The sequence below is a fragment of the Octodon degus genome, unplaced genomic scaffold (assembly GCF_000260255.1).
Source record: "Octodon degus isolate 3935 unplaced genomic scaffold, OctDeg1.0 scaffold00079, whole genome shotgun sequence".
Classification (NCBI taxonomy): Eukaryota; Metazoa; Chordata; class Mammalia; order Rodentia; family Octodontidae; genus Octodon; species Octodon degus.
The window spans coordinates 1059107-1079497 of record NW_004524655.1 but is presented as its reverse complement, the minus strand read 5'-3'; the positions used below and the strand labels follow the sequence as shown (position 1 = coordinate 1079497).

The window sequence follows — 20391 nt, the reverse complement described above, 5'->3', positions numbered from 1 at the left end:
GTTGTCCACATCTATCAGAGTTGCTTTTGTGGGCTTGGTTTTGGGGGCAGCTGGAGGAGGGGAGAGGGACACGAAGAAGGGATGAGTGTCTAAATTCTTGTGCATTGAGTTGGAAAGGGTAACAGTTACTAAAAAGGGGGGAAAAAAACAGACCTAAGGGAAGGGGAATTAAAAAGAATTAGGATGAGGGACAGGCATGGACCAACTCCCCACGACAAACGTCATCCTTATGTACCACACATACACTAACAAAAATAAAAATTTGAAGCAATATATATGAATGGAACTGTACCAACATTTGGGAGAGAGAGAGAGAGAGAGAGAGAGAGAGAGAGAGAGAGAGAGAGAGAATAGACAGACAGACATGACTTGGGGAGGGGACTATTACAAGAAATGTTACCTCAGCAGCTCTTTCTGCTTGACTGTATCTCAGGACAATTTCTTAATGGACACTTGATCACAAGAGATCCTACCAGTCGGGGTACCCACCCTCTCCTCCCAAACACAGCAGCCCCCATTTGCATCATGCACCTCCCGCCCCCATTTCATTTAAGTCCGCTTTCCCCCGCGTCCTCCACTGGCCCAGCCACGCACTTGATCTTGCGAAAGCAGAAACTGCCTGCCTTCCCGGTGTGGCGGCAGGCGTGCTGGTGCTCTCATGATTCTTCATTCATCCCAAGGACGTGGGAAGCCCTCTCAGCTTCAGGCAGGCCAAGGTCAGTCTGCAGAGAGTCAGGAAAGGTTTGCTCTGATCCAGCCCTGCCTTGACAACACAGTCCTGAGGAATGGCAGCACCATGAGCGCTCACCGTGGGGACACGATGGTGCCTTCTTAGCCATCCCACTGCGCTAACCCACACAGGCCAGGGCCCTTCCTTACCCGAGTAAACAGAAGTGGGACACTAACATCACACTTGAGATCCATACTAGAAAGACTAAAATTAAAAAGAATGACAACGTGGGCCAGGGAGATAGCTCAGCAGTCTAAGAGCCTGCCCGGCAAGTGCAACAACCCAGGTTCAATCTTCGGTATCACATGCCATGCTGGCCCTGCCCTGGGCCTGCCAAGCTGGCCACCAAAATCAGGTGCGGTGGCACACGCCTGTAATCCCAGCACTGGGGAGGAGGAAACAGGAGGATCAGTAGGAGTCTGAGCTGTGGAGCAAGACCCTGTACCAACTACATAAATTTAACACACACACACACAAAAAAAAAAGAATGACAACTCCAAGAATAGACGAGGATGTCAAATCACTATATTCAGCACCTTTCCATTGTGGGGACAAAAATGCCTGACACACATCGGTCACAGGAGCAAAGCTTTCTTCTGGCTCAGGGTTTAGGCCACAGTTGGGAGACTCCAAAGCAGTGACATAGGGCGGGAGGGCATGGAGGGCGAGGAAGATGCTTCCTCATTGCACCCAGGAATTGAGAGAACAGGACAGAGCCAGAGCAGGGTGCCACACAGTGATACTCCTCAAAGACAAGCACCATCAACACGCTTCTTCCAACTGCAAGGAGCAGCCTTTGGCTGTGAGCTTGTCGACGGATTGGGCTATCTGTGAGGTTCGAATTTTGGGCATCATTTTAGACTACAACCATAACAACATCCTGCTATGGACAGGGGCACTTTTAGGGAAGACAGGAAGAAGGGGGAGTGGGAGTCAACAGTAATCACTTCATGTTTTATTTAATATTCTTCTCTAGTGTTTGAACTATTGTAAAGGGAACAGATTGGTACCTAGTACGATACTCATTTTTACCCAGGATGACCACATTGATAAATAATAAAATGCTTCTCACTCCATTACCTTCCTCAAGTGTCTCTTTTCTCGCTCTTTCTTCCTTCCTGGGTGTGCTGCTTCCATTAAAACAAGCCATGTGTTTATCTTAGCGGTCAATTTCTCCAGCGGTACATGCCTCTGATCTCATCACTCTGAGAGGCCGAAGCAGGAGGATCACCAGTTCAAGCTCAGCTGTGCAATTTAGCAACTCCTTATCTCAAAATTTAACAGGGGTTAGGGTAGGAGAGAGGTCACTGCAGAGACCCTGGGTGCAATCCCCAGTACGGAAGTGAAAATGCCCCTCCTGGCATACCACGTTACTCCAGCAATGACAGCAACAATATCCAAGGCCAGAGAAGCAGAATTTGGCAGATGTCTCCGGCAGCTCCGTGACCAAAAGTTCCATCCACTCAGAGCTGCCTGGCTCCAAGCTGGCGCAGCAGTGGGACCCAGACAAAGATGAGAAGAGAGTAGACCTGCGGTCCACTTTCACCGCCAGGGAGGGATTAGAAAACGTTCAGTGAAAGAACAGATGGACTGATGTTAGCCCCACGTTTCCTTGACCTTAAAGGGTAAATATAAATCCAATCCACTTCAATTACAGTGAAAAACACTGAGCTTCTCTGAAACAAGGCTATAATCGGGACTTTGACTTTGCAAATACTTGTGGAGCTTGCGACACCCAGCCTCCGAGGCTGCTGCAGGAGCCTGTGCAGCCGGGACTGAGCAGGGTTCTGGTGTCCCCAGCGTACCTTTCCCTGGAGTGGATCCATCGGGGACCCTGCTTGCTCTGGAGTGCATCACCCCGGCTTTCAGGAGCTGCTTGAGTGGTAGGAAAGGAGCTGGAAGGGAGCTGGAGGGCAGAGGAGCACTTGAGCTGCCTCCTCCCGCCCTTGTTTCTTTCCCAAAGGGAGTGCTGACTCTCACCTTGACGACCTTCCCAGGGGGTCGTGTAAACATGCTGCTCAGGCTGAGTTACTTCTGGGTGGCTTTTTATTGGCAAATGCTAAGTCAGACCATGAAGAAACTGCCTACTTGCTGGCAGAGTCCTTGGCATTGGGGGTCTTTACCAAACCCTGAAATTTTCTTTTTCCCACCCCATGCGGGGCTGGATGAGAGAGGATTCCATTAAATATCTGGTCAGCAAATGTTGCCAACCAGAGAACGAAAAACAGAGGTTTTATGGGCTCTCTGGTCCCTTGTCTTGGCTACTCAGAGCTTGCAAGGGTGTCCACAGTCACCCTCCTTGAAGTGTCCCCAACATGGAAATACCCACAGACAGCCACGTGTGGCTGAGCAGGGAGGTCACATGTGGCCCCTTAATAGGAAGATGGGCACGCACCATTGAGGACGATCGGTCCACAGCCACATGCAAGAACATAGTGGGGTTCACTGGTGAAGAAACCGGGCACAGGGCTGCAGTGCACTCTGCCATGACTGGATGCACATGCCTAAGAACCTCTGCACCCTGCGTAATGGCGCAATTAAAGAGCCACAGCTTAGGGACAAAGGGGTGAGAGGGGACAGCACTGCAGGACTTAGCTGGTGAGACTTTTTCTAAACTGAAACTTAAGAAAAAAGCAGCGGCACAGTTTCCCATGTGTCAGATGCTCTGTAAGGTGGGTAGCTACCCAGCAGGCGGTGCTTTAGAAAAGCCACGCGTTCGCTTGCAGAGTTATACTGTGGGCTCTGGGAGGGGTGCAAGGAGGCTGTCAGGACAGAGACACCAAAGGTGGGCTGGGTGTGCCACATGACGGACGTGGCCAGCGAGCCTAAGCCCTGTGTATTTTGCATCCCCTTCCATGGCTCAGGTCAGTGGCTGCAGCGCTGTACATTTATTTAGTGCTTCTGGCAACAAAATCACGCGAAGCAGCTTTGCCTTCTGTTCACATCGTTCTTAAATATCTCAATCCTGCTGGAACAGATTCCAGTTTTCAGAACAAGCACTCGGCAGCGCTGAGCTTATGCATCCGATGAGCCTGTCTTCGTAGAAGCCTCAGAACCAGGTAAAGCTCCAATCGGGGCAGGAAGTTGCAATAGCAATTATGCCAGAGGGGGACATGAAGCGACGAGCTGGGGGTGGGAGGCTGTGGGCCCCGTGTCCGGCTGATTTCATGCTGTGGTCACTGTTCCCAGGGGTGCCCTCTCCTTGCGCACTCTGCGATAATATGTGCATAAATCGAGGAGGAGGCATTCCCCAGGGAGGAGGAGACGATGCTGTCCTCCAAAGGAAAAGCAATGGTGGCCCGGGACCAGGGAGGGAGAGGAGGGGGCAGCAGTCCAGCCAGATGGGCTGAAGGCTACCCGCATGGGGCAATGGACTCGTGAGCACCCAGGGTGACTCCAAGGTCCCCCTCCTCTTGGGTGAGAGGTGCCACTGACCATCAGAAATAAACCTCTTGCAGGTTCACCCCCGTCACTGTCACAGAGTCTTGGGGCAGCGTTAAGCCCCTTCAGGCCACATGCACCTCATGCCTGATGTCCCGAATCTTCCGCTGAGGACACGGAATCCATCCTTGGTCTGAAATGCAAGGATGACAAGTTACTGTTGTGCGAAGAATGTGCACGGTGTCACCAAGCAAGTGCTGCAGCATGAGGAGGAGGAGGAGGAAGAGGAGGAGAGGAGGAAGAGGAAGAAAAGGAGGGCCTGCCAGGCTCTGGGCACGGACTGTCAGAGAAAGAGAGGCAGACCCAGATCCCAGCATAAAATTGTATCTGCTAGCATTTCTCTCCCCACCTTCCCAAAGCTGTCTTGTTCCCTGCTCCACCTCTACATGATAAGTAACTCAGATGGTAAGTTGGAAACTTGTACGGGCGGGAGAGAAATCAAAGGCTCCTCCTTTGCATAAATTGTGATGACTTACAGCTTCGTGGATTGGAGCTTAGAAAGCGCTCTGGTTTAATTAATTTCTAATGGCATAGACTGACCCTACCCTGTTCTCTCTGTATCAAGGGTCCACTGAAAGACCCCCTCCCCCAATCAGCCTCTCACTTTAGTCGTCTTCTTTCGGGGGTGGGGAGTAGACAAGCATCAAGTGGATATGTCACGACATTCCAAACTTTCTCAGCGAGAGCTTTTGGAGTCTGAGTGAGTTAAATTTCAAACCCTCCTGGGGCCCAGGACTTATCTTCTTTATCTCTTGTAAAGGGCTGAACAGACTGTGGGTATTCAACAAGTCGTAAATAACACTCGATTATATATCCATCGCATGTGCAGCCTGGTAGGGAAAAGCCGATTCTGATCAAATCAAGGCCCAACCATCACCCAAGACTTGGGCTTCGGCCAAGTATGACCTCATGGGAAGATTTTGTGAACAGTGAGTGAGGGATGTGTCTGCTGCCTTGCGCTTGTCTGTCCGTACAGATGCCCTAGGGGAGGAGCAAAGCGTGTTCCCCAACAGAACAGAGTCTTTTCTTTCTACATATTGTCCCTGACTTGCAGACTGGCAGGTAGTTGGCCTTCAGTTAATATCTGTTGAATAATAATGACAATAACAATAATATAATAGCTAACATGTATGCGATATTCGCTTTGAACAGTTATCAGACACTGTGATAACTGTTCAACATTCAACTGTCGTGCCTGCGGTCAGAAGTCACTGAACCCCAAGAGGGGTGGCACACACCTGGAATTCCAGTATGCCGGAGGCTGAGGCAGGAGGGTTGCCATGAGTTTGAGGCCAGTCTGGGCTACACAGTGGAGACCCTGTCTCAAAAAAATAGACAGACAGACGCACCACCAGGCATGGTGGCACCATTTTGTAACTAATGCCAGCACCCTGGAAGGCTGAGGCAGGAAGATTGCAAGTTCCAGCCCAGCATGGGAAAGTTAGCGGGATCCTGTTTCGAGATTAAATAAATAAGTAAGGGCTGGGGATGTTGCTCAGCACAACAGCCTTGGGTTCAATCTTCAGAACCGTAAGAAAATGAATGAATATAAAACAGTCACACAGCACAAAGGTAGGCAGACACAAAGACAAGCACAGACAGACAGACTCTCAGACAGGCTGACATCCGGACAGACAGACAGAAATACACACACGCAGCAGCAGCAGCAGCAGCAGCAGCAGCAGCAGCAGCAGCAGCAGCAGCAGCAGCAGCAGCAGCAGTAGGAGTCCACCCAGGCCGCAGCCCTGGTTCCTGGCCTTGCCCCACCCCAGTCCCGTGCTCTGAAAGTGGGCGGAGGTGGCTGCTTTGGCTGAGCCCCCGGCCGCGGTTTGATTTTTCCGAGTGCGGTTTTGAAGCGACATGGGGAGCAGCGAGGGGAAACGGTTCTGCTCCATGTTCAACACGCAGCTCACGCCGCCCAAGCTAATGTGCTCAGCAGATGTGTGCCGAGGTGTCCGCTCGGCCGAGGGTCCGCCCCCGCTCCGTGCAGCTCTGGGACTCGGGGAGTGGCACCCGCGGTCCTGATGGCACCACTCGGACGACGGCTATACACAGCAACCCGCAGTCGGGCTTCACAGACAAGCAACGCTTGAGGCAGTGCAGAAGGTGCTTCACAGATAAGGACTCTGGGCCTCTGTTGGCTCCTAACTGTGAGTTTGGACCTGTCCCTTGCTTCCTGTGAAACTCTTTTGTCCCCTATTTGGGGGGGGGGGTGTTGTGTTTTGTTTGAGGCAGGGTCTTGGTATGTAGCGCAGGCTGCCCCTGAACTCACAGCAACCCTCTTGCCTCAGCCTCCTGCCTACTGGGGTTACAGGTGTGAGCCACCAAGCCCAGCTCATGTCCCCTTCCAATGACCTCACTCTCTCTGGCATGAGCTGCCCGCACCCAGTGTCTCCCCTTCCTCCAGGTCCTCCCAGCGTTTGAGTTTTTCAGTCCCAAGCCTTTCTTTTATCTCTGTTCTAACTGAAGAGGCTCCTGCCAGAGGTCAAGGTCACAGCCTTTCTCCCTGAGAAGCAAGCAGCTTCCTCCAGTCCAGAGGCTTAAACTAAACTCAAGACCGCCAAGGCCCATGGGGACTCATCCAGCCCCTGCCTGGTGTCTCTATGACTCCAGGCTTGTTGGAGCACATGACACTTTTTCTTTTTAAAATTGATTCAGTGGCCAGCATTTCAGACTTTGATGTTTTCACATGGGAGTTCCAGTTTTCCAACTTTTCTAAAAACTTGAGATTTCTGGCAACACGCGCCCTCCAGGTCTCCCAAGCCAGGGTCTGAGCTACCTACAGAGCTGTGGCCAAGCCCTCCCGGCCTTGCCCTGCGTCTCAGGGTCCTGGTTCTTTCACTAGAGGTTAGAAGACCGTAACATTGGTCTTGTGCCCACATCCGGTTCAAAAAGGAGTGGGGTGGAGAAGAGGATAAAAACTACTCCCTTGGGCCACCGAGATAGCTCAGTGATCTAAACCGCTTGCTTATGCAAGCTTAGGCAGCCGCAGGGGGCCACAGTTTTATCCCCAGCACCAAATCAGGGGGGGCTGAGCAGGTCAAAAAAACAAAAAACAAAACTACACCTTTACTGGAACATATAAAGTTTATCGTAAGATTGTATTGTTGGGCTAGCCAAATAGCCCAGCAGGTTAAAGCGCTTGCTTAGGCAGAGGCAAGAGTCTGGGTTCAATCCCAGCCTGGCGGGCTGGCCCCACCTCCAGGGCTCACTGAGATGGCGATTTAGGCTGGGTGTGGCGGTGCACAAGGAATGTATCGTATACTTGAAGTTAGATATGAGAGGAGACCCTGAGTATCTCGCCGTAAAAACTAACCGTGTGTGCACGGTAAGCAAGAGTCGTGTCGTGTGTAGGAAAGCGCAGACATCGCGAAACTGTAAAGTTCAGCGGAATCAGTCCGACACACAAGCGTGAGGGTTGCCTGCTTGCTTTTACATGAGAAGCCCGAAGTACAAAGAAAGCACCGAGTAAAAGGGGCCCACATCGCCCCGGGCAGCCGCACATGGAGGGCGAGTCCAGGCCATCGCAGACAGCGCAACACGCAGGGTTCAGCGAGCCCTGGAGGAGGGTGCCCTGGTGAGGGGGAGGAGCGTATCCAAGCACATGGCGGTCAGGACCCCAGGCACCCCAAAGACTTCCTGCATTGCAGCAGGTCAGGAGCTGCGGAGACCGGCACACATCCATCCAGGACAGAACACAAACTCCCTGACAGTAGGGAGCCTCCTTGTCTTGTTCATGGTCCGAGTCCCCAACACGTAATAGCTGCTCAATAAATATTTTGTTAAAGGGGTATATCTCAGGATCTAAGGACAGCTGCTCTTCTAAGGCCTGAAAGAGCTGGGAGAGGGCAGTCTGGGTTCCCAGGGGCCCCGAGGCACAGCGGCACAGCAGGTTGTTCCAGGTAAAAAGAGGGATGACCATCATCACCCACTGACAAAAACCAAGATATGAGAGCAGTTAAGGGGGACATTGTGGTGAAAAAAGAACCTTGTGACGGTGCACGCCTGTAACCCAAGCACTTTGGGAGGCAGGAGGATCTCAAGTTCAAGCCCAGCTTGGGCCAGTTAGCAAATTAATGAGACAGACCCTGTCTCAAAATTTGAAACATTTTATTTATTTGTTTGTTTATTTATTTATTTATTTATTTATTTATTTTTGGCAGCCTTCTGATGCCTTCAGGGCAGGTCTGGCTTGAGGATCTGGGTATCGAACCACAGCATCCTGAGCCTGACTGCTTTGTTTAAGCAGGCACTTAAACAACTGAGCTAATGGGCAGGCCCCCCAAAATTTTAAACTTTTTAAAAGAACTGGGGATGTGCAGGAGGTGCTGAGGTTAATTTCTACTCCCAAGAAACAAAACAAAATGAGAGAAGCTTGGTCAAAGCGATAGCTCAGCTGAGACCAGGACAAAATAGGGCTCTTGAGACAGAGCAGCCCTTATCCAGAAGTGATGGGATGACCTTAAGAGGGGACACGGAACCCTAATGCAGGGGCCAAGGAGAAGGAGTGTTCATCAAGCCAGGACACAGGAAATGAGTGACTGAATGAAAGAACCAATGGAAAAGAGCAGGCTCGGGGCTGGTCTTTCGTGTCTGTCCATTCCTTCGTCCAGATCCCCGCTTGCAGTCACACACTAACCATGTCAGCTGCCAAGCGACCCCACACAACACCCTGGCACTTGGTCATGCAGAGCTACGTGAGGCTTGAAGCCAGGACATGGAAGTGATGGAGGCCTGAAGAGAGAAACCGAGAGGATGAGAAGGAAGACAAAGGGGGAGGAGTCGCTCTCCTGAAGCGCGTGTCTTACTGGCTCTCGGCTGCGAGAGAAGCTGTGGTAATTCTGCTGGAATGAAGATGTGCAGGCAGGAACCAGAGGGCATGGTTGTCACGGAGACAAACCAAGGTGAGGGAGCCAGAGGTCAAACCCACCATGACTTCTGATTTTCTCCTTGACTTCAGTTGAAGGATCAGTGATGGTCACCATTGGAGAACCAAATGACACAATTCTTCCAGTTACCAACAGGTGGGTTTTTAAATCTGGTTTTTGGAGGAGAGCACAAGGGGAAACTCTTTTGTTTTATGGTTATTTTTTGATACAGGGCCTCATTATGTAACCCAGACTGCCTTCGGATGTGAGGCAATCCTCATGCCTCAGCCTCTGGAGTGCTGGGATTACAGCCAATCACCGCCACACTCAGCACTTTAATCTGTTTTTAAAGCTAGAGGGTATGATGAGGCCGAGGGAAAATATCTGTTCTCTCTCATGGTTGTTTCTACTCCCTTTAATTTTTTCAAACTAGGCTTTTCAAAAACTAAAAAAAAAAAAAAAATAGATACAAAGGCAGGAGAGCTCAGTGGATTAAAGCACCTACTTAGGGAGACACAGGTACTGGGGTTTGATCCCGAGCATGCCAAGCCTGCCCCATCCAGGAGGGTGCCCTGAGAAAGTGATTGAGGCTAGGGATGGTGGCGCACACCTGTAATCCCAGTGCTTGGGAGGCTAAAAACAGGAGGATCACTCTGAGCCTGATGTGTTTAGTGAGACGCTGTAGACTGTGTACTAAATACATTAAAAATAAAATAGGAGGAACTACCCGCTCGGGCCCCCCTCCTTCCCCTCTCTGGGACAGGAGCTTTCTTTCCCTCAATAAATATATTCTGCTCATAACCTCCGTTTGTTCCTAAAATTCATTCTTCAGTTTTAGAGAACACAAACTTGTGCAGATCAGGTTGAGAGATCGTTTTTCCCTATGTCATTTGGAGGTTTCCTATATGGTTTGGAGGTCACCCACCGAGATCATTTTTTCTCCCTCTATCATTTTGGAGGTTCCCACCGAAATCACTGGATGGAGAGGACTAGAGAAATGAGGGAAGGAAGAAGTCATAGGGAAAATGTTCCTGGAAGAAGGAACAGCAAGTACAAATGCTCTGGAGCTGGTGAATATGTCATACAACTTTTATTTATCAATAAGCCCACTGTAGTTGGGAGTCAGCAGAGCTGGATCACAGAGAGCAAGGAGGAAAGTATGCATTTATGTACAAGGCATAAGGGGGGATTAAACTCAGGCACTGGCGCTTTCCAAGCAAGCGTTTATTCCACTGAGCCATCCTCCAGGCCAAGTCAACAACTTCTGTCCTCACCAGTCTTACAGAAAACCCACTAGTATTATGGACTATCGGACTATATTGTAATATTTTGCTGAATTCACACACCTACAATATTTGAATGACAATGGAACACCCTTCTCTGACAAAACTAAACAAAAAAGGGGGATACACATGAAGGACCATTTTGTATCTGTATGTTCAAAATAGTTAAGATAGATACACAGCTGCATTGTCTTGGATATTGAATAGAGATTTGTTCTCAGAATATCATGTCTGCATCTTGTACAATGAATAACCACTAAGACAACAATATGCAATGTATTAATTACTGAAACTGTGCTAGGAACGGGTTGTGGAACTGTCTCAGTGTTATTTGTTTCTCAATAAAGTTATTTTTAAAATAAATACATAAAATTAAAAAAATGGATACAGAACAGAAAGGCTTTAAAAGGGAGTTCTCTTTCTCCTCACTGGAGCTAACAATTGACTTTATAGTTTTTACATAGAAGACCTACACAGCCTTGGTTGCCCCTGAGGAGGAGGCCTGGGTTGGGGTTGTAGATGAGGGGTCTTCACTGCATGCCCCTTGGGACTGTTTGGTTTCCTTTTTAACTTATAAAATGGAAATACATTTTGAATCCAATTATAGTTCTTCTTTATTTGAGGGGGAAGTCAACCCAGAGCTGAAGCACTGAGCCTCAGCTGCAACTCCTTTTCCTTCACTTTCTTCCTTTTTCTTTTCCTTTCCCTTAATTTGTGGCAGGGTCTTGTCAAGTCCCTAACTACCCAGGCTGAGTTGGAAGTCGCCATAGTCCAATCTCAGCTTCCCAGAAAGCTAGGATGCACACGCACCAAAACCCCCAGCTATTCTTGGGTCTAAATTTATAAGTACGCCACATTGCACCACCCCTTAGAAACATGCATACTTACGGCTGGGCTTTGCCTCTGCATAGAGAAACGCGGACATGGGATGTGCAGAAACAAAATGGAATCGCTAGAGTAACTGGTACGGTAGGCCTTTCTCTATTTTCTCTTTCTGTCTTTCTTTTTCTTTCTTACTTTTTTCAATACGGAACCAAACTGAGGGACTCTCTGCCACTGAGCTGCATCTCTAGTGAATGGTCCAGTTTGACCTTGACCTTCCAAACCTCCTGCCTCAGCCTCCCGAGTTCCTGGAATTACAAGTGTGCACCACTGCACCTAATTTAGAACAAGCTTTTGTGGACTTTCTCGACCTAAAGATGAACAAAAAGTCCCTACCTGTTTATTTGGGTGTTGAGACAGGATCTCACTATCTAGTTCAGGCTGATCTTGAACTCATTACGTAGCCCAAGCTGGTCTCAAACTCCCAGTGATCCTCCTGCCTCAGCCTCTCGAGTTCTGGGATTATAGGTATGTGCTACCAGAGGCTTTGGAACTTTGTTGTCCCCATCTTCTTCTAGCTGTCACCCCAATCTAAGACAGCATCAGGGTGTCCCTTGGAGACTATAACAAATGGCTGACTCAGAGTTGGAGCATCTGGGCAGCTGAGGCAGAAAACACAGAACCTGGTGGGTGGCGACACAAGCCCTGTAATCTGGTGCACTCCACCCAAATCAGGCTTTGTCCTGCATCTCTCTGGGGTCTTGGGCTAAGTCATAGTATCCTCATCTGTTCAGAGTACCAGGATATCTACTCCATGAGAATGCTTGATGACATAAGTGACAAAATAGGGCCAGGGAGATGGTGGCTCAGTAGAATAAGCACTTCCCTGGCAAGCGCAAGGCCCTGAGTTCAATCCCTGGTTCTGCAAGATAAATAAATAAGTGACAAAGCCCAGGGTACCCACAGAGGAGGGTCATAAGATCCCTCAGGTAGAGACCACAAGACCCTATACCCTGTGCATAGGATGGCACAGCCTTCCGCATGGAACCTGGCTGCCCCCAGGGGTCTACGTGCCCTTGGAGATGACTTACCAGCCCTCCTATGGGGCAGAGAGTGTGTAAGTACTCATCACTCTGAATTGCTCAGGGACCAAGGTCACGTGAAGGACAGGTGCTGCTTTCACATATTTTCTCCTTGCAGCTGGTTGAAGACGAGAATGCAGAGCACAGAGACCCAGGGCCTTCTGGGTGACGCACAGGGCACAGAGCGCGAGTGCCCCTGCCACCTCAGCTTCGCTGCCTGGTGCTTTCTTCCCCAGCCCAGCCCTTGTTCCTCCACCCACCCAGAGGCACTGGTGAACAGGGAGGTGGAGCCCTGGCTGCGCTGCCCACACCCCAGAGCTGTCTGCTATCCACAGGCCAAAGAGCCAAGAGTCTCTGAACTTGAGGAAGACAGATTTCTCTCAGGTCCTCAGCACTTGGTGGCTCCTGTCTTCCTGCTGCTCTCAAGCTCACCACAAACTCAGGTGCAGAGATGACCAGAGACCAGCAAGTCACCAGAGAAAGCCTGCTGGTCAGTTCCTCTGGGCACAGTCCAGGGTAGTGCACCCAGGCTTGGACAGAGGAGATGGCAGATGCCACCACAGGCTGAGGCACCCTGGGGACCTGGCCAGGTCTCTCTTAGCGGATCTGAAAGCTCGCTCCTTCAGCTCCTCCCAGGTTGTTGCGAATTCTTCCAGCTTATTAAACAGGTAAGACCTTATAAAAACAATAGGCTGCATGCCGGGCTGGGCTGAGACCTAACAGAACATAAAACTCAGCACCACAAAGCCTATCACCTCCAACGCACATCTGGAAAGCATTTTCTATTGATATAAAAATGGATATGCGTCTAATGCATATGCGTGTTTATGAATCTGGTGTATCAATCACGAAGGCCATGGGATGACTTTCGGGCTGGCTCGTTCCAACGCGGCCAAAAGCGGAGCGAGGAAACACTCTCATGTACACCCTCTGCTGCACCACTCAGGATTCCAAACCTCAAGGCCAAATTCTGCCTCATTTTCCCCAGTGTCGAGGAAGAGATGGAGACGAATAGTCCAGCCTCTTTTACTGAAGCTTATTACTTGATTAAAAACCAGGTTGCCTGGAAAGCTGCCTTTTGTCAGAGAGCTGGCTGGTTTGTGTGGCTTTGTTAAAGTGGGGATTAGCAAGAAGAGGATAGCTCAAGCAAGCTGCTGGGCTGGAAAACTGTGAGTCAAACAATACCCTGGTGGGTCTCCTGCGGGCTCCGTGGATCTGTGGATCCGTAGGGTAAAGGGTGACAGTGGCTCTCTGAGCTTGGCAAGGCTGCCTCTTTGGGAAGAATGTCATGTGCATGGCCAGAACTCGATCTACAGCACGGTGAGGTGTTTAGGCTGGCCATAGAATATCTGCTCTGATCACTAAGAAAGGCAAGTGCTGTAAGTGTTAGAAGTCCGTAGATGGGGGCCTGCCCCTTAGCTCAGTGGTTTAAGTGGCTGCTTCAACAAAGCAGTCAGCCTCAGGTTGCTGTGGTTTGATCCCCACAACTCCAGCCAGCCAAACATGGCCTGAAGGCATTCTGAGCCAGCCAAAAAAATAAATGAATAAATAAAAGTCAGTAGATGAACTTGGAATACACAGTTCTCCTCTAGCAGACTCTGGGGCCGGAAGCAAGAGAGTGACTACCACCATCATGAGGATGCCTAAGTTGACTTGGGGAGTCTGCTAGGGGCAACAGGTCCAAACCTTATAGAGATGGGTGCGTCATTCTTCAGCTTGACAAGGTCAACATACGTAGAAGGCCATGCAGTCTACCACATGCTTATCTATCATGAACAACACAGTCACAGACACACACACACACATGTGCACACACACACAAAGGTCATGGATGTTGAAATCAAGCTTCTCATGTGAGCACCTATATTTGGTGCGCTTTAGTGTAAATACACAGCAAGGAGCTATTCTGCATGACCGAGTGATCCCCAAACAAGTATCACTGAATTGACAGAAATCTATTTCTTGCCTTCTTTGCATTTTCTTCTGGAATCAGCTTGGAATTCTGCATGGTGCAGTTGGCCCTCAGGGAGCCAGGCTGTGGTGGAGTATAAAGTCACAACTAGAAACATGATGGGAAAAGAGAAGAGGGAGTCTCACTGTACGCAGCAGCTCGCGCCACCCCCACCCTGGAGAGAAACCCTCACACTCATCCCTGTGCAAGTCCAGTGCAAGACTCATGGCTACTCAGCAGCACACAGCCCCCATTCTCCAGAAGGAGGGACACTGGGTGCATTTGGTGGACAACACTAATTCTGCAATTATTTTTTTAAAAATGACTTTCCAAGAGGGTGCACAAGACCTTCGTAAAAACAGCACTTAGCATTACCAAATGTCTCCATTTTCAAAGCACCATTATTGGGCCAGCCAAATGGCTCAGTGGATTAAAGTGCCTGCAAGCAGGCACAGGGGCCTGCGGTTCGATCCCCAGGCCTGCAGTGCTGGCTCTGCCCCCGGGACATGCTGAGATGGCAATTGAAATTGAGCATGGGGGCACATGCCTGTAATCCCAGCTCTTGAGAGGCTGTAAACAGGTAGATCACTACAAGTCTGATTTAGTAGTGAGACCCTGAACACCCTGTAGACCCTTCCCTAAAATACAGAAGAACAAAGGTGCCCTTGTTAATATCATGACATGTTAAACCTCAGAACAGAATTTCAACATGGTATTTTGGTTTATTTAAAAGAATAACAGTAGCTCAATAAAAATGTTTAATTTAGTCATTGAAAAAAATGTTTGGAGTCGGGGGGGATGGCTCAGTGGAATAAGTACTTCCCTGGCAAGTGCAAGGTCCTGAGTTCAATCCCCGGTTCCGCAAAAAAAAAAAAAAAAGTCATTTGTTTCTGGAACTGGGGATTGAACTCTCGACCTTGTGCTTGCTGGCAGGCACGTAGGCCACTGAGTTAGCTCCTCAGCCTTTTAAAAATATATTTTGAGCTTTGCACAGTGGCAGTATCGTAGCCAGTGAGGTTTATCTGAGGCGTGATTATTGCTAATTGAAAACTAAAAATATATTTTGAGTTGTGTGTGGTGTTATGCACTTGTGGTCTCAGCTGCATAGGAGGCTGAGGCAGGAGAAATGCAAGTTTTGAGGCCACTGTGGATAATTTAGCAGCTTAGCAAGACCCTGACTAGAAATAAAATTAAAATGGCAGGGCACAGTTTCATGGGAGCATGCTGACAGCACAGGAGCTGGAGTCGGATCCCCAGAACTGACCTGCAAGAGACGATCAACCCATTTGTCGGAGAGGCTGCACTGTTGCATACTCCTCTGTTAGCACAGAATTCATTTCTCCACATCTTCATCAGCACTTGGTGTGATTAAGTTTTTCACCCACTCAGTTTTTGGTTTTGGTTTGAGGGCTGGTTGGTTTGTTGGCTGGCTGGTTGGCTGGCTGGCTGGCTGGCTGGTTGGTTAGTTGGTTTGTGGGCTGGAAGGCTGGCTGGTTGAGATGAACATCCACAAAGTTACCTAGGCTAGCCAAACTTCCACTCCTCTTGCCTCAGCCCCCAGAGCAGCTGGGATTACAGGATGTGCCACTGTGCCAAGCATCCAATTCATCTTAAAGCATCTGTACAAATGGTGCAGTTGAAGGATCTTGAATGACCACTGCAGAAGAAGATACTCATAGTGAGCAGGAGGATTTTTTAATTCAAGGACACAGAACTTGGTGTATTAGGTAAACACTAGCTAATGTAAAACTAAAGCAAGATAGTCTAATAGCTTAACACGATGAAAATTTACTCTCTTGCCCATTGAAGGTCCTCCCTGTGGTGACTCAGGTATGTATATTCCATCCCATGAGTCTACCATCCTCAGGACCTTCTAGGCCTCTGTGGTGACACCAGCCCAGAAGAGGAGCATGGAGCAATCTCCTGGTTTTCTAGGTTCTGTGAGCCAGGAATAGCCCACATCCACTCATACCACACAGGTAGGAAAGACTAGTCACACGGCCCTCCTTGGGTGGGAGGACGCCAGGAAATATTGTCCCTGCCTCTCCAATCACCCGCAGAGACAACTCCTCATTATGCAAGTGGTGAGAGGTCACAAGTGTTTCTCGGGCCCCTGGCCATCTCTCCCACAGCCAGGATGACCTCACCCTCACAAGCACAGCTTCTGAGGCACGTTTAGCAAGACTCAGTGACAGCCTCTGTCCAGACCCCTCCTCGAGGTCGCCTGCTGTACATGCTGATGCTGCTCCTGTTCTGCCAGGAATCAAAATATTAAATTAGCATTTCTGTTCCCAGGAAAGATAGTGGGGTTCGTGCCAAGTTCCTGAAAAGTTGAGGCTGAATTCATATTTTGGGAAGAGCACGTGGAAAAAGCCCTTCCAGAGACAGAAATGCCCAGACGTTCTGAACATGTAGGGTTGGCTGCTCATGGAAATGCTGGGAGCTTACAGTGTATCTTTGATCTTTATCACAATAACCAGAACTCATTCCATAGATCAGAAAGCTCATCCCACCCAGTAAATGGACTCTCCAGTGTCACTTGGCCACTAGCAGAACCAAAATTGATCTAGGGCCACCTTATTTCAAAGCCACAATTTATTTCTCTATGCTACATCTCTTTCTCTAAGTAATCAGGCTTCAAGAAAATTTCCCAGCTTGCTCTGGGAATATGAACAAACTCTCCATTTGCCATGGACTTGCCATGAATCCTTGGAAAATGTCCTCAATCTCTTTGGTGAGTGTTTCATCGGGGAGGGGGGGAGGTGAAGGGAGAGAGACTCCAAGACAAATGGTTGAAAGACACTGACTTCCTGGGACTCAGGATGAACCAGAACTGTCAGGAGTGGCAATTGAAGGGGTTTTGGAGCACTGAAGATGCTCTTCTGGGATTGAAAGAGCCATCAACACATCTTAAATGGAAGACATTTGAGCATGTGCTTACTACCAGCCTGGCCCAGTATGTCTTCAGTCCACTCAGCACAAGCCACCAGCACCTCACCAAAGGATGATGAGGCCCCCATGAGTGTCCCTGCCTGAGGAGATGCCAAGGATTCATCAGAGGGACAGAACCCGTATAAAAGCAGTGTATAATTATACAAAGATATTAGGTAGACTTACGAGATCAGAGATGGATGATGGTGGTAGCCCTCTGGGGCATCCGAAGCAGAGGAATCCAAAATGGCTACCTGCACACAGGAGAGCAGCCAGATCGAGTAGCAGTTGGAGGTCAAAGGCCTGGATGCTTACTGGACAGCCACTGGTGAGTCTGCACCAGAAGCCTGAAGCGTCTTTGAAGGCTAAAGGAACAGGAGATGCATGTCCAAAGGCAATGGTGAAGACTTACCCCCTCCAGGAGCTGGGGAGGAGGCCCTCCCTTCTTCTTCTTTCCCTTTTTATTCTGTGCAGGCCACAAGCCTATTGGCTGGTGCCATCCACATCCAGGTGGGTCTTAGCCCTTCAGTTTGCTGGCCTACATGTCAATCAACTATAAACACGCCCAGAACTCTACTAATCTGCCAGGTCCTTTCTACTCAAGTTGACATATCGCAATCAACCATGGTGGCTACATTTTAAATACTATTTTTTAAAATAACTTGCATACATTTGTGTATTTAATACAACAACCCTGAAGTAAATACTAGCATTGAACCTACTTGTAGCTGAAAAATCTGATGCTTCCCGTGGTGCAGTGGCTCAAGTGCTCCAGGTCACACAACTACTAAGGGGCAGAACTCATGAGGATTTGTACGCACAGGTGTCTATAGCTGAAGCTTCTACCACTTTGGTTTGCACGTGGGTAGCTGGGCTCAGTGGGCATCCATATAAGTCCTGCACTATTGCCTCTACCCAGAAAAGTAGTCTATGCCCAGCAGGTGCTCTATGGCTGCCCAAGATGTTCAAGGAATCTTTACAGCTATGGAAGAATAGACAGCGTGGCTGCTGCGACTCCTGCTCCTGCCTGTTGCCAGCACTGCTCATCTATGCCACAGGCTTCCAGCCAAGTTCAGCCAAAGCCTTGAGTCTTACTTATAAGACCCAGGGAAGGGTTTCTCCACTAGCCCTTGATCAGACAGGGCTTCCGCTTTCAGGAAAAGCCAGCCACTGGCCTCACTCTTGACCCATTGAGAGGTGTCCTGATTATTTCCTGGCTGCTTTTAAGATTTCCTTTCTTCTTTAGTTTCCAGAAGTTTCACAAAAATCTACCTAAGCATGGTTCCTTTTATTTAACTTGCTTTGGCTTCACAGAGAATCTCAAATGTGTGCTGAAATGTCCTCCCCTTTGGAAAAGCCTCATGTACAATTTCTTCCAAGGCTGCTCTTCTCCTGTTCCTTCTTGTCCCTACCTCCGGTACCCTTCAGCTACACTCCCCTTGGGCCTTCCCACCTGTCTCTATCTTGCACACTGCTTGGTGGTGCTCATCCTTATTTCTTATGCGGCCATCCTACATGTGCACCAGCACTCACCCGTCTGCATTCACCAGTCTTTTCTTCCTCTGCGGCCACTCGATAGAACTATAGTGTCTGCCGATTGCACTGATCTACAGCCACTGAAGGGGTTGGGGCTGCAGAATCCCGAGTTCAAGGGCATCCTGGGAAACTCAGACCCTGTCTTAATGTTTCAAAATCAATAAATAGTAAAGAGGAAAGGTTCAGGGGAGTAGCCCAGTGACAGAGTACTCATGTAGCATGTGTAAGACCTTGGGTTTAATTCTCACCAGCAAAACGAGAGAGAAAGGAAGGAAGAGGATAGGGCGAGGCATGTGGTGCACACCTTTGATCCCAGCACTCAGGAGGCTGAGGCAGCAGGATTGTTGTGAGTTCAAGGCCAGCCTGGGCTACAAAGTAAGCTCAAGGCCAGCCTGAACTACATAGCAAGACCCTGTCTCAATAAAGAGCAAAACAAAAACAAGCTACACACACAAAACAACAAGAACAACAAAGTTCTACATCTTTTGGCAAGGTGGCAATGAGACAGGGTCTCCCCTAGGGCTGAGCTCCTTGGGTCGTGGTCTTTCCTGTGAAGGTCTGCACTGGTGCCTGGTTTGCAGCCCCTGGGATGTTTGCTGATGGCTCCACCCTGGTCCGCAGTCACAGCGGCTGGGGATTCCCACGCCATCTCCCCTCCCAGTGCTGCTTTCTCATCTGTTTCTGGACATCTTGTTCGCAGTGCACACAGCTCTGTAGTCAGCAAACGCCTCCCAAGACAATGCACAAAAAAAAAAAAACAACTTTAAAAAAAGGGGCCGGGGAGATAGCTCAGTAGAATAAGCGCTTGCCTGGCAAGTGCAAGGGCCTGAGTTCAAATCCCTGGTCCTGCCCAAAAAAAGACACTGTACGTACCCTGTGGACTGTGCATGCACACTGCCTCACCTCCCTCCCCCCGCACAGCGCTGGCCACCCGGGAACCCCACATGGGACTGTGGCTCCCCGGCCCAGGAGCTTCTCTTCCTCTGCGTCACAAATTAACCAGGGTCTTCTTGGTATGCCTCCTCTTCCCCAAGCATCATCTTTCCACAAATTCTGCCTGTGTGGTTCTGCACCTGATCCCAGCAAATACTTCATGAAGTTTTCCCATTGTATCATCATTACTAGACAGTTTGTTTGTTTTAATATAAGCTACACGGGAACCAACTTTGAGTGGAAGTCCTTCCCCATCCCTAGTTCAAAACAATTCCTCTACCATAGTGGCTCTGTGTCCAAGCGGCCCAGAAGGTGGCTTGGGCTCAGTCTCACCCCTGACATCTTCTGCTCTGATCTCAGATTAATCCCTGAACTTCTCTGCACCTCATTTTTTTTTTTTTCATTTTTAAAATTGGAGGAGAGCCAGGCATGAGAGCGCATGCCTGTAATTCCAGCACTACGAAGGCTGACAGGAGCATCACTCTGAGTTCGAGGCCAGCCTGGCCCACATAGTGAATACAAGGCCACCCTGAACTGTATAGAAAGATTTGAGAAAGAAGAGGAGAAGGCAAGGAAGAGAAAAGAGAAGAGCTGGGCATGGGGTACGCAGCTATAATCTCAGCTACTTAAGAGGCTGAGGCAGGAGGATTACAAATTCAGGGCAAGCCTGAACAACTTGGACATTCAGTGAGATCCTATCCCAAACCAAAAAAAAAAGGCTGAGAATGTAGCTCAGTGGTAAGGCTTTGGGTTCAATTCCAACAACAAGAAGGAAGAAAAGAGAGAGGAGAAAGAAAGGGAAAGAGGAGGGAAG

The 20391-nt window shown here is 49.2% G+C and overlaps 1 pseudogene; it reads left to right on the top strand.

The window, feature by feature from the left end:
• Positions 1-15159: 15159 nt before the first annotated feature.
• On the top strand, positions 15160-15292 carry LOC111818100 (annotated as a pseudogene).
• Positions 15293-20391: the final 5099 nt, after the last annotated feature.